General features: G+C 32.6%; 1 non-coding gene across 1 annotated transcript; it reads right to left on the bottom strand.

The window, feature by feature from the left end:
• Nucleotides 1-15468: 15468 nt before the first annotated feature.
• LOC140852260 (small nucleolar RNA R71) lies at nt 15469-15574 on the bottom strand. Its single transcript, XR_012135162.1, has one exon. It is a non-coding gene; the product is annotated as a small nucleolar RNA R71 (small nucleolar RNA).
• Between the last annotated feature and the right edge of the window lie 554 nt (nt 15575-16128).

Here is a 16128-nt window from a genome sequence, read left to right as displayed (position 1 = left end):
CATGATCTATGATTGTCGGACAGCGTACTGGCACTCACCTTGATCAGACCCGATATTTCTCAATTTGATTATCCATGATCCTGATTTAACCATGACTTGGATTAAATCATTTTGATCATACCACTCGAGATGTTGAACTGTGGCACCTGATTAATTTGGATTGTATCTCATGAATTCTCTCTCCTCTAATTTTTTCTTTCTATTTAATTTTATGAAACCAATGAAGAAACCTCGGTCTTATCACTTCGAATCTGATTTGATCTGATAGTCAAACTTTGAATCATTTATGTCCTAATTAGATTTTAAATAGATGAAATTAGATGATCGGATCCAATCTAAACCATTGAAATATGGTATTCGTATTCTTTCTGATTATTGAATTTGATCTCGTATAGGTATTGTTGACACCTGATAATCGGATATTGTGATATGATTTATGAACTGAAAAATTTTAAAAAAAAATTTATAGAATTATGTGGATTTATTGAAATACGTTCGAGGTAAGTAATATTTTATTTTTTTTAGATTTATCGATAAATTATAACATATTTTTCTGACATAATTTGAGAAACAATGTATGAATTAGATGAATGATATTTTGTTATGAAAATATCATATTTTGATATGTTATGATGAAGCATGATTGAACATATTGATTTCATGATGCATTATATTGATTGATTTTGATACTATATGATTATATATTTTTTTATCAAAATTAGAATATAAAATATGATTTATGAAGAATTCTGATATAAGAACAATATAAATTGACAACCTGACTATGTAAAGGACCTCGCCAATAGGGGCATATACGTTGGCAATTGATTTATCCTGAGGATTTATATCACCAGCAAGACCAGTGACATGTCGCCAGAGAGACCAGCGATAAATCATCAGAGAGACCAGCAGTTCCGAAAGACTTTGCTGCCAGATGATTTACAACTCGCCGCAAGAAAATACGTGATATTATGACCCTACCATAGAAAAAATATGGTCATAGCTCATGGTTGATGAAAAGAACTTAAGAATGAAAGAAATTGAAATCTCGAAAGAAACATAAATTTTTAAAAAAAAATAAAATTTGGCATGAACTATGTTGTATAATCGAAATTGATTTCGAATTGATGAACTCTATATACTTATTTTTTATAAATGATTATTTACTTAAATATCTGATGAAATCTATTGAAAGTGATCATTGCTTACTGGGCTGTCTATCTCATTACCTCTTATTTTACTATTTTTACAGATGTTGAGAAATTAAAATAATACAAGATATGAATGGAAGAGTTATTAGAAGCAGAATCTCCATACTTTTATTTTAAGTTGAAAGTCTTATTGAATTTGATGTAAGATCTATGGAACTTTGTTGACTTGATTGAGATATTAAAGAAAAAATTTAGATTGTTATAATTTTAGATTTAAATTATTGACTAATTGTTCCACTGTGAAGCATTGATATCGTGATAAGATGCCTTGCATACTTATGGAGAGAATTTTCTATGAGTATGCGACGATTGCCATGACTTTTGGCTCATGATTTCGGATCGAGGGCGTGATAATTAAAGTGGTATCAGAGCATTAGTGGATGAACTAAGATGTGTATAGAATGAGTGTCAATGGATAGACACTAGGGATATTATGGTGTAGATCTTTGATGATTGTAATGAGAGAAATCTTTATAATTTTTGATTAAACATTGAGATTATGTATGAAAGGATCACAAGAGATTATAATATATAGAGTTTGAAATATGATGGATGATCTATAGATTATGATATAATTAGTTAGATTTTGATTGAAAGTAATTACAAAAAGATTGACATGAAATTTTATTGTGCATTGTAGTTATTAATTTGATCATTGATTATTCAAGTGAATCGTAAGCTCAAATTCCATACGAGAATAATACTATGATATTACTTCTAGTTGAGAAGTTGACTATTATTGACAAAATAAAGATTTGATGATAAAATATTATTTCAGGATGGACTAAGAAAGTCTTTTATGATGCTTGATTAGAATATTTATCGAAATTAAATTTGGTATGTAGATCATATATAAAATGGCATATTAGGATGAATGCATATTTGAAGATATTACAAAGAAGTCTATTTCTTATTGATGAAATTGATTATGAGATTATAAGATATTCATTGTGCTGGAATCCTTAATCTAAATAATAGATCTTATTTGTGTCTCTTGGAGACTACATGATGTGTATGAAATTTTAATTTAAAGATTTCGTATCTAAGTTGATCAAGAGATTTTCTAATATTATTGTTGAGATTGTTAATGAAAAACTAATAAAAGATCTGATTTATATTTATTTGAGATTATGGGATCCATGTGAATTTATAATTTAGAAATTTTAGATTTAGGAATTGATATGGAGTTCTTATACTTTTGTTAATGAGGTCTCTGATTGAATCTATTAAGTAAAGAATTAATTTTTTGAGATTTGTATGATTGTTATGAAAGGATACTTGATAGATATTGAAGATCTTGATGATAAAAATTTTAGAAAAGATAATGATTTAAAATTCTTATATGTTCTGATTATGTCCTAACTTAATGGAGCATCGAAGAATTTTCTCGTTGATTTGATTTGTAAGGATTTTGATTTGAAATTATCGAATTAAATTGATATGATAATTAAGATTTGATTCATATTGGTTATAGTAAATCTATATGATGGTTTTAAATGTGATATTGGACTCAAAGATTAATCAAGATTATTATACACTAGTAAAAATATGAATGAGAATCGAAAGTTAATCTTTGGCTTCAATTAAAATTTAAAATTTTAGATCTTTTCTATTGATAAGATAAAGAAATAATTTGATCAAAATTCTTGAGTGAACCTAAGAAATTTTTATTGTTAGAACAGAGTGCATAGCGGAAGCATAATAATCTGGATTATTTTGAGTAAGTCAGGAATGTTGACTCTTTGAATTAAAGAATTATGATAGATGATATGATTTGATACAAAAAATTTATTGATATTAGAAAGAATAATATTGTTTTTTAAAAATTTTGAATATCCTTAATATGATTTTTAAAAGTAGTGCTTCCATCTACTATGCTAAGAAAATATTTAGCATCCTAATTTTTGAATGAGTGGACCCTTGATTTTTGATTTTAGATTTAAAATATTTAAAGATAATTTTTTTTATCTTAAAATTGAATAATTCTCTATTTATTAGAAAGAATTTGAGATTGTTTATCGAATAATAATTTTGATCTTAGATTTTCATACTCAAAAGTTTATCTATGGAGAATGTAGTAAAATTTATTTATGATCTTGTGATAAATTGATTAAATCATGAGCAGTTAAGAACTTTTGGTGAGAAATTTGATATCCTTATCTCGAATTGAGAGATTAATTTCGATGATCAGAAATAGTGATATTGATTCTAATCAACATTGGTGATATTGATCTTTATGAAATGACTTAATGATGAAGTTGCATCGAGAATTAAAATATCAAAAATTTGAGAATGAGATTGAAATGGTAAATCTTCAACCTTTAAAAGTATGAATAAGAAAAAATATTTTTGAATTTTGATTGATTGAGATGTCATTGTATTATTCATAGAAGTATGTTTTCCTATCTTATGATGGGTTGATTAATTAAGAGTAGTTAGTATTCTGATAAAAAAAAAATTCTTATTCAGAAATTAAGATATTGATTTTCTTCTATTTACAAGAGATAGGTTTGATTTTGATCTAGTCATGAGGTATTGAACATTATTTTATAGAAAATGAGAGCATGATTTTGAAATCTTAAAATTTAAAAATCTTTAAGATGTTGATTTTGATAATAAGAAAATGAATGGTTTTGATTCAGATCAACACTGGATGTACTGATCTTTTCCTTATGAAATGATTCAAGAATAGATTTGCATTAAGAATTAGAATATTAAAATATTTGTGAGTGAGATTTTAACTATAAATCTCAAGTAAGAAATTATAAAGACTTAAGCAAAAAAAATTTTGAGGACGAAATTTTTTTTTAGAGGGAAAGAATGTTATGACCCGGCCCAATAACCCAGCCTACAAAAGCCTATCAAAAAAAAAAAAATTGAGGAAGACTCCCATAGGGACTCTTCTTCGTCCCGACTGGCTCCTAATTGGAGTCGGAAAGCTCATCGGGGAGGAGTCAAACTCCTCCCCTCCGGCTCTATTTAAAGGGGAGACCCCTTCTCCCTTACCCACTTAAGAATCCAGAGGCAAAATGGTGGGGATCGCAGGAAAATCCTCGCGGAAGACCGACTCTGTGCCTATCCAATTTTCTCATTAGAAAGCCTCACCGACGTCAAAGGTGAGTCTCCTCCCCTTCCTCTCTTCTCCTCCTTTCTTCCCGTGCTGGTGTGCACGCTCGTCGGCGACCGGAGTCATCATATTTCTTTGAGAAAGGGGTTTCGGTTTCGTTTGGGTTTGGGCACCGGTGGTTGCCACCGGCTATCAGATTTGTGTTTTCTTGGGTGGTGGGTCGCCGCCCTCCTGCCGATGGTCGCCCCCATGCTGGCTGCGTTGTCGGTCGGCCAGCCAACGAAGGGATTTAAGATCCCCTGTTTCGGCCCAAGGCAAGCCATGGGAAGAAGAAAAAGAAAAGAAAAAAAATAGAAAAAAATATAGACTCTCTCTCCTCTCTCTCTCTTCCTCTTTTCTTCTCTCTCTAGAATTTCTCTTTCTCTTTTTACTCTCTCTCTACTTTCTCTCTCTAGGTTATTTCTCTCTCTTAAGATTTTTAAAATTTTGAGAAGAATGATGATGAATTGAAATTGATCTTAATGATAAATTTTGATCTGTGATCATCGGACGGCATACCGACATCCACCTTGATCAGACCTAATATTTTTTTAAGATTCTATTTTCTATAATTTTATTGAATTATCCATATGATAATTTCAGCATGATTTGATCTGATCGATCGGATTTATTGAATCATATCATCTAAAGAGTCCAAGATGAATTTTTTCTCTCTAAAATTTTCTCTCTCTAGATTTTTTTTCTAAAATTATTTTTCTCTCTCTCTCGATTTCTCTCTCTAAAAAGATATGTCAATGAAATTTTTTTTTTAATATTTTTGATTTGATGAAGAATCCTGATCCATGATTGTCGGGCAGCATACTGGCACTCACCTTGATCAGATCCGATATTTCTCAATTTGATTATCCATGATCCTGATTTAACTATGGCTTGGATTAAATTATTTTGATCACACCAATCGAGATGTTGGACTATAGTATCTGATTAATTTGGATTGTATCTCATGAATTCTCTCTCCTCTGATTTTCTCTCTTTATTTGATTTTATGAAACCAATGAAGAAACCTCGGTCCTATCACTTCGAATCTGATTTGATTTAATAGTCAAACTTTGGATCGTTTATATCCTAATTAGATTTTGAGTAGATGAAATTAGATGATCGGACCTAATCTAAATCGTTGAAATATGGTATTTGTATTCTTTCTGATTATTGAATTTGATCTCGTATAGGTATTGTTGACCCCTGATAATCGGATATTATGATATGATTTATGAACTAAAAAATTTTGAAAGAAAATTTATAGAATTATGTGAAATTATTGGAATACGTTTGAGATAAGTAATGTTTTATTTTTTTTAGATTTATTGATAAATTATAATATATTTTTCTGATATGATTTGAGAAAAGATGCATGAATTGTATGAATGATATTTTGTTATGAAAATATCATATTTTGATATGTTATGATGAAGCATGATTGAACATATTAATTTTATGATGCATTATATTGATTGATTTCGATACTACATGATTTTATATTTTTTTATCAAAATTAGAATATAAAATATGATTTATAAAGAATTCTGATATAAGAACAATATAAATTGATAACCTGATTATGTAAAGGACCTCACTAATGGAGACATATACGTTGGCAATTGATTTGTCCTAAGGGTTTATATCGCCAGCGAGACCGACGACATGTCACTAGAGAGACCAGTGATAAACCGCTAAAGAGACCAGCGATTCCGAAAGACTTTGTTGCCAGATGATTCGCAGCTCACTATAAGAAGATACGCGGTATTATGATTCTGCCATAGAAAAAATATGGTCATAGTTTATGGTTGATGAAAAGAACTTAAAAATGAAAGAAATTGAAATCTCGAAAGAAACTCGAATTTTCGAAAAAAAAAATGAAATTTGGCATGAACTATGTTGTATAATCGAAATTGATTTCAAATTGATGAACTCTATATGCTTATTTTCTATAAATGATTATTTACTTAAATGCCTGATGAAATCTGTTGAAAGTGATCATTGTTTACTGGGCTGTCTAGCTCATTACCTCCTATTTTACTGTTTTTATAGATGTTGAGAAATTAAGATGATACAAGATATGAATAGAAGAGTGATTAGAAGCAGAATATTCATACTTTTATTTTAGGTTGAAAGTCTTATTGAATTTGATATAAGGCCTATAAAATTTTGTTGACTTTATTGAGTTATTAAAGAAAAAATTTAGATTTTTATAATTTTGGATTTAAATTATTGACTAATTGTTCCGCTGTGAAGTATTGATATCGTGATGAGATGCCTTGCATACTTGTGGAGAGAGTTTTCTATGAGTATACGGTGATTACCATGACCTTCGACTCACGATCTCAGGTCGGAGGTGTGACACCATACGAATCGAAAAGGTTAGATAGTTGAAGAGCTAGTTGCCGCAGATATTCATTAGGTGCAATGGACATCCAACTCCTAAAGGTTGATGCTGCTAATCTTGCGACTGCCAAAGGCATGACAGCTTGGAACTAAAAGAGACAGAGATTACACTCCTTCCAGAGGCACCAAACTGCTATGATTACAAGGCATTCAAAGGCAGGGAACTTGTTACTAATTGTCTGCTGGTTCCTCCAAGAGTCCCAAATCTCTTTGAAGTTGGTTGGGAGCCCTGGAATGTTGAACTTAGTATGGATGATAGACCAATACTCTTCAAAATACCTACACTGCTACAGAAGGTGATCCATGAATTCCTCATTTTCGCCGCATAAAGGGCCATCTTTTCATACAAAAACTCTTCTCTTATTTAGGTTCACTGCCGTCAAGATTTTATCATGATAACATAGCCAGGCGAATAACTTTGAATTTGCGGAAGCGGAAGACCATTCCTCCGTGCATAAAAGAATTATAGCAGTTATTTGCTCAGTACGTACCATTTTGCTCCACTTCCAATTCGGGTTCTGACGTTAGAGATGATTGTTGAAGAGGAAGTGACATGGTGTGAAATTCCTTCCCTGCTTGCTAGCTCATGGGGTGCCTAAAATTTGTTTCAATATTGTGCTGAAGGAATCTCGCCACTGAGATGTTCTGGTTTTTTGCAAAGTAGAACAGGTTTGGGAAAGAGAGGTTTAGTGAGCTTCCTCCAATCCAATTATCACGCCGAAAGAGGATATGATTTCCATTACCTACCTCTGGGCGAAAGCATTATTTGAACAAGTCAAAATAGCAAAGGATGCTTCTCCAGAACGGTGAGGCAATTTTGACCAAGTACCTCGATGGTTCTGAAGGCAATTTTCTGATGTAGTAAATGGCCGTGAGAAGCTTGCACCATGGCTGACGTTGATTGTTAAAATACCTCCACCACCATTTAATTAGCAGAGCTTGATTAAGGATGAGAAGGTCCTTGACTCCTAGACCTTTGTATTGTCTAGGCCTACAAACTTGATTCCAATTAAGTAGGTGCCTGATGGTACTTTGCGTTTGTTGGGAATCCCATATAAAGTTCTGGCACAATTGATTAATCTCCCAGATAACTCCTGATGGCAGGTTAAGCACCAACATCCAGTAGATTGAAATAGCTTGAAGCACCGAGTGAGTCAGGATTAATCGACCAGCAAGGGTTAAAGACTTCCATTTTCAACCACACAGCTTCTTGAATATCTTTTCTACAAGAAATGACCAATCTTGTTTGGTCTATTTTGAGTGATGAAAGGGGATACCCAGGTATCGAGTGGGGAATTTTGAAACCTGATAGCCAAGAATAGCTGCCAATCTGGGAGTGATGTCTTCATTTGGATCTAAGCTAATGAGTTGAGTTTTCTAAAAATTGATGCTCAGACCTGTCGCGAGTTCAAAGGCATATAGGATTAACTTAAGAGACTTGATGCTTGCAAAATTTGCTTTGCAAAAAATCAAGGTATCATCAGTAAATTGTATCCAGCTAGCAAGCTCCTGTAATCTTTTAGGACCAATGTCCCCATTGATGATCTTTCCTAAAATGGCTGTCCTCGGAATTTTGGTAAGGACATCACTTAATACGATAAATAGGAGGAAAAGTGGGTTATCTTGTTTTTCACCCCTCCTATAGCAAAATCATTTTCCAACGGAGTTATTAATGATTAGAGTTGAGTTTGATGATTAAAGCAATATCTTTATCCTGCTGATCTACTTACTATCAAATCCTCTATGGGATAGGAGGTCAAACAGAAAGGGCCAAGATACACTATCGAATGCCTTCTGAAAATCAATTTTGCAAAGGATGCCTAAAACTTTGGAGTGTTTATAGTAGGAGACTAACTTTGTGGCGGAAATGTAACTGTCAAAAATTACTCGACCTTTAACAAATGCCGTTTGAGAGTCAGAGACCAGATCCTCCATCTTGGCTCAGAGTCTTGTCAAGAGAACTTTAGATATAATCTTAATCAAACCATTCTCTATGTTGATAGGCCGAAAATCCTTGACGAAGGGTTGGTCAGATTTCTTTGGGATAAGCGATATATAAATATAATTTAGTCTTGATAGGTCGCTGACACTATTATAAAAGTTTGAGAACAATCGAATAATATCATTTTTGATGGTGTCCTAGTATTTCTGATAGAAGTCTTTCTGGAAGCCATCCGGTCCAGGAGATTTATTTTTAGCCAGACTAAAAATAGCCCTCTTAACCTCATCCTCTATGAAAGAGGCAGTCAAAAAGTGTAGGTTGTTGAAAATTATGTCCTAAAACTAATCGTGTGATGATTGAGTTCCTCTTTATATATAAATTATTGATAAATGAATAAAAATTATTTTATTATTTTTCATCACAAAGTTATATCTTCTTTGTAAAACTCTTGTGTTGTGATGAAGTCCTTAGAACTATATTAGTGAACGATAAAAAGAGGATTTATCGTATAGTTCTTGAACATGTTCGCGATCAAATGATACATCATTACAAGATGATAACGTTTATCGAGTGGAGATCGTTTTATGCCATATGGGTTGGTTATCCTCTTAACCAAGAAGTGTGATGATACTGGTATGACATACAGGTGAGATGTAGGAATACATCATCACTGAACAAGCAACTCACCTGCTAAGTATTCTACTGTCAAGAGCTGCTCGCGAAGCATATGGGCATAAGTGTCCCTCCAATCTAAGTTCACCATAGTGACTTGCAAGCAACTCATTGTGCTTTGGTGTCGGACTATCTGGATTTCTAATGTAGTGACGGAAGGCTACTATGTATAGTCAAGTATTTGCGAAGTTTGTATGTGGATCAAGATGGGATTGACCCCTCCGGATTATAGGAGCTAATGTATTGCTGTATTTCAATTTAGTAAAGTCTTGACCAGGATAATCTATGAGATGGATTTGAAAGGTTAAAATACAATATGGATGAAATACTTTTGATTGACAGTTAACCTGAGATCATCCTAGAGCATTCAGGATCAAAGAGATGAATTATACGGTAACCATATGCATAGGTTCTGAATATTCCTTTGCGATAATTCGACATATCCGGACGTCGAGAACTATTGCTAGATGGTAGCTTCGATTAGTATAGAAATCGATTCCCGTGCTACTGGCTTAGTGTTTGAATCTATGGAGTCACGCACACAAGTCAGACAACATAAGAAAGTATTGGCCTATATTTATATGTCCAATTTGAAAGTACTTAACTTGATTAAACATATAAACTAACTTGATTAAAAATTAAGTTATGGGTCAAACAGGATTGAAGAGTTGACTATATCTAGCTAGCACTATACCTGAGGTTCAGGTTCAATCTCAGAGATAAATAGTTTCTGATCTATGATCCATGAAGCCTATGAGAAATTAAATTTAAGTACTAATTAATTTTATATTAGATCTAAATTAATTAGATTTAATTGGGTTCAAAATTTTAAGTTAGACTTGGTTCTAAAGTCCTAAAGAATTTAGGATTAACAGCCTTTCGAAATTATTTCAAACCAGCTTCGAATTGGATTCGAATTGGATCCTTTTTAGATGAGATCCTTGGAGTTCTACCTCCATTGGGACTTCCTCACTCCTTAGCCGACCAGCATCTGGTGTGGTGCTGGTTGTGGGCATCCCATATAGGTGTGGAAGTGGGTGCATTATGGGCACCATATGTGATAGCAATTCTATCTCATATAGGAGTCCTTCTTTCATAAGTAATGGATTGATTCAAAGCATGTTTGAATTAAGAGTCCTATACTTATTGGGTTATAGGAATCATCTATAAATAGATAGGGTCCCTACCTATGGATGCATAGCATACAAATCAGATTGAGAGAAGAGAGAAAGAGAGAAAGAGGCGTGGCTTGTGGGCATCCCATCCTTGGAGTCTTCTCCACCTTGCCGCCCCTTCTTCCTCCTTGGCGTGGGCCCATCTTGGGCATCCCCTTGCTGATATGAGGCATCACACCTAGTAGCTCTCCTCCCTCATTTGGTTGCCTTGCGAAGATGCTTTGATCAGGAGATTCATCTCACTTTTCTGCATTGCTTAGCATGTATGCGAAGTAGAGGGCCTGCAGTTTCAGGCTTACGTGAAGGTTGAATCCAGATTCTAAAGATTTAATCTCTAATTCCATTACAATCCAGATAAAGATTTGATCTTTATTCATATAGATTTATAAAAAAATTTTAGATGCAACCATAGTTATCCATGAGAAACAGGTTTCTTTCCCTTCAATTGGTATCAGAGCAAAGCTTTGATACATAGATACATAACTGAATTTTTTTAGATTATTTACATATTATATATAATTAAAATTTTATGTTAGATATTAAATTTAATTTAATTTATTTAAATAAAATTTTTAATCTGATTTTGATTGGATTAGATAAACTTAATCAATGATTGATTAAGATTGTTATAAGTTTATTATAACAGAATTTTTGTTATTGCTGAATTTTTGTTGAAATATCAACATGAATTAAAATTTATTTTAAATTTATTTTAATAAAATTTTAATATTATTATTTTAATTATAAATTGAAACTTATTTCAGATTTGAATTGGATCTATTATGATGGATATTTAGATTTAAATTCAAACAAAATTCAGCACTATACCAAAATAGATTTAACCAGAAATTTAATCCTTATGCATTCATATTTGCATCTAATTAATTTTTTATTTGATATCATATCTGAAATTGATATTTTAGAATCAGCATAAGATGTATTTTAGATTTGATATGATGTATATGATATATTAAATCTAATTAGATTAAATAAAAAATATGATTGATAAGATCAAGGGCATATTCATGACATAAACTGTTTTATCAAAAATTGCATGTTGATGTGATTACATATAAAATTAGATTTTAAATCTTAGTAGCTTAGTACTCAGATTGATGAGATCACCAGACCGTCCAGTCATAAGAAATCGAAGAGATTAATCTCTCTTTTGCCCATTCGATGGATTTTCTTATGACGTGTAGGGATATCATTGTGATTCGATTTCATGAAGAAAAAAAATAAATATATTTTTATAAATTATTTTGATCATAAATATGTTTAGATTAGATCTAAAGTGATTTATTATTCATTACAATAAGATAAATTCAGATATAAAATTATTTTAGAATATGAATAGTATGTTACATTAGATGTAATTGGTATTGATTTTAAAGTTTGTATGATGCATGAGATAAATGTATAAAGTTTAGATCATATCTATGTATATTTAATTGTTAAATATATTATAAAAAATTATTTTTATGAATTAAAATATATGGTATGCTTTGGTTGAAACTCTGATAAAATAATTTTACAGACTGAAATATATGTTTCACACACTTAATTTTGAATTAAGTTTGAATAATCTAGATTTAAGAATTAAAAATCATTAAGATACTACATAAATCGATGGGCAAAAGGTTAGCATGAATTAGATCCTTCTAATGGGTTAGACCTAAGTTTAGAAATAAATATGGATCAAGTAGAGAAATTGATTAAATCTAATCAAGAGTTGAATTAGATTAGGTCAGAATTTCTCCAGATCAACTCAATAGTTGAAGTTTGATCAAGTCCATATTTTTGACCTTAATAAATGGACCATGATCATAGCTCCATGGTTGAGCCCAAATTTTCTGATGGATCAAATCATAACTAATTAATCAGTTGGTATCTAAGATAAATTTGATAGATTCAATCAAATAATTTTTAATTGGGAGCTACTCACCAGAGCATCTACGATGAGTTAATGGCACATCCCTCCCACTGATCTCACTTACCAAGCCAACATGGTGGATTGTATTTTGATTAGGTCACTAGTTGATTCGAGCTGACCCATGCCATCAAGGTTAATTAGTATGACTGATTTAGATATCTTTAAACCAGCTTGTGTCTAATCTTCTAAATTATTAGATCCATAAAATGATACAGTTATGAGATAACTTATTCATAGTCTCCTATTAAGGTATATGATAATGAGTCCAATATTTTAAATAGGCATTGGAGGTGCTACATGCCTAGTGTCTATTATGTATTAGAATTATCATCCATCATATGACCATCCTATTGTACTTTCATATCAATGCTCAGATTGGTCAAGCCACACTCGGATCTGAACATCCATTTATTGGATGCACTTAGTGTAGTCATGTTAATGGTTGGATCTAACTAGAATTTTTAGTGGAGGCACCACACGCCTATTGAAGGGATGCTGATAAATACTTAATTTAAGTCATTTAAAGCAAAAAATTATATTTAATTTATTTTATTTATTAAAAATTTGATGCATTTTTTATATTTTACAGGAAAAGTGATCACCGATACAAAGAGTCCGATTTGCAGATCAAAAAGACTCAAGTTTGAAGAAAATTAGACTTAAAATAAAATTTAAATAAAAGAAAGATGCATACGGTATTATAGAAAATGAAGATACTATGCAAGGAACCCAAAAAGGATATAGGCATCATTTTAAAGAAACAAAAGTTTCTTTTTATAATTTGGAGCGTAAACAGCTAATGTCACGTGGCATGGGTTCACGCAGTCGTGCGGACGCGTGGGCGGGCGAGCGGGTGCAGCATCGTGGCAGCGGGCGCGGCAAGCATGGGACAGGGTTCGCGGGAAATTTGGCATGGCGGACATAGTGGCGAGGGATCTGAAAATTAAAGAAAAAATTAATTCTTGAAAATACTTCAAGAGGAAAAATTTATATTTTCTTTATCTGCTTGTGATCTTTCCATCTCATCCATCCATCTTTTAGTCTTTAGTATTTTCTTTAGTCCCACATCGAAAAACCATGTAAAACTCTTCCCTCCTAACACCTATAAAAAAGCTTTTGTACTCCCTTTGGAGGGGGAACCCAGAAATTCTTCTAGAGCCTTGCATAGAGGAAAAGAAAGGGACTACTCCATGAGCAGCTAGGCTAGCAGTCTCGGGAGCGAAAAAAAAATTTTGTAACGACACAGAGATGGTTTATTATTCTAAACTTCTTGTATTTCTTTATATGCAATAAAGATTATGCTTTTTATTTAAATCATCATGAGTCCTTTATTTGCTCTCTTTCATATGCTTTTATTTATGCTTTCCTGTTAGATTAATATTAGGAACAACTTTTACTTTTCAGAGACGCACCGTGATCTACGGGTACGGAGCATGTCGAGGAAAGAAGAGTTGTTTACCTAGTACTTTTCGAAGACACGCTGTGATCTACGGGTACGAGGTGTGTCGAGGAAAGATAGGTATTTTTCTTAAGATTAATCACATCTATTTAATTAAAAAAGAGATACAACTCTACTAGTGCAAAATTAATTCAAAACTCGCGAGCTCTTTATTTTCTAATTACATCAATTTTAAAATAATTTATTTTCTAAATAAAAAATAACGCTTCTTTCTTTTATTTTGTAATCTCAACTTAGCCTAAGGTCTCTGAGGATACGATCTCGACTCATCCTACCTACGTAGTGAGTAGAGTTATTTTTGGTGCTATCAACGACTACGCATCAAATTTTGACGTCGTTGCCGGGGATCTTGGCATGATTGAATTAAAAAAAAAAGCCACTGATATTTCATAACACTTAACTAAAATAGTGTAACCTCAAATATAAAAATTTCTAACTTGATTGGACATCTTATTTCTTTGCATCTCATCTCCATAATTAATCTTAAGGACAATAACCCATTAATCAGATAAGGTGGGGATTTGATCACCCTTCCTTGACCCAAAAATCATAACCTTCATTCTGCATTAAACCAAGCCTTAATTTTAAAATCAACTAGACGTCAGCCCTAGGAATTTTGAGCTCAATAGGATAAGAAAGCTCTAGAGTTGAACCGAGTGCGGATTGGTTAATTGCTCGGTGTCTAAGGCAAGTGGTTAAAGAAAGTAATTTTCAATTGGTTCCATTGACTGACCTGACTATCTCAGTTGGTGTCTAAGAAAAGCAACGAGCAGGGAACCTCCCACATCTTACGCTTACCTGACCGAGTCAGTTAGTCAGTCTTGAGCTTGGAGTGCTTAAAGGCGATCTTGAAAGTTAGGAGCTGTCTAGATCTAAGTTAACCTTAGGATAGAGAGTCTATGCTTGTTTAAGTTGATTGCAATTAACATCTAAACATTAACTAATTTCTTTCTTTTTATAGATTTAAAATTCTTAGATTCTTCTCTTTAGATTTTCTTCATTCTTTTCTCACTTTATTATAAATATAAATATATATATATATTATAAAAACTAAAATTTTCTGTGTTTGCTCTAAAGTATAATTGTAAGGTGTATGTTTGGTCGTAGATCGTTACGACCAGAAATCCAACCTTTTGATCCAGAAATAGAAAGAACCTTTAGAGCCAACAAACGTAAAAATATGGACCAAAATCAGGAGAATGATCCACCCAGGCAATTGAAGGAGTACTTTACTCCTTCCACATATACCTACTCTCCTTGTATTCTAGTGCCCCCTGTGGAGGCCACTCAATATGAAATTAAGTCCAGTATAATCCAAATGTTACCTTCATTTTATAGACTTAGTAATGAGGGCCCTTATAAATATCTTGAAGAATTTCTTGTGATATGCTCAACTGTCAAAATTCACAACTTCTTCGATGATGCTCTTAGGTTAAAATTATTCCCTTTCTCACTTAAGGACAAAGCCAAATACTGGCTACATACTTTGGATTCCATGACTATATCAACCTGGGACCAGCTGCAAGGAGAGTTTCTCAAGAAATATTTTTTCATAGGAAAAACTAATCAAATAAGGAAAGCCATAACTAGTTTTTTCCAATTAGATGGAGAAATATTTCATGAAATATGAGAGAGATTAAAGGACCTTATTAGAAAATATCCCCACCATGCTGTACCCAAGTGGCAGTTAATCCAATATTTTTATGATGGGCTATCTGAAAGACATCGACAAATGATCGATGCATCATGCGGTGGGACATTCATGCTGAAAAGTGAGGATGAGGCATGGCAACTGTTTGAAATTTTAAGTAAAAATTTATTACATCATATGTTTGCCTCTATTAGAGATAAACCCATGTTAAACCCAAAGAGAGGTGGAATATATGAAGTAGGAAATGCCATAGATATCCATCATAAGGTAGATGAATTATCTCAAAAGTTAGATCGATTATTAAGTATAGGACAGTCACCTTCTCCATCCCGTCAGATACAAGATATATGTGCATTGTGTTCGAGCCCCACTCATTGTGTGAATGATTGTCCGGTTGCACCACAGTTTCCTGAATATGTACAGGAACAAGTCCGTCAAGCCCAAACTACTCATAGACCAGGGAACAATCCCTATTCTAGTACGTACAATCTGGGATGGAGAAACCATCCAAATTTCTCATAAAAATCACAACCAGTGGTTCCTCCGGTGCAACAAAGATCAGGTTACCCGGATGTA

This window comes from Elaeis guineensis, chromosome 10, assembly GCF_000442705.2.
Source record: "Elaeis guineensis isolate ETL-2024a chromosome 10, EG11, whole genome shotgun sequence".
Classification (NCBI taxonomy): domain Eukaryota; kingdom Viridiplantae; phylum Streptophyta; class Magnoliopsida; order Arecales; family Arecaceae; genus Elaeis; species Elaeis guineensis.
The sequence above is the reverse complement of the archived record's forward strand: the minus strand, read 5'-3'. Positions and strand labels throughout refer to the sequence as shown.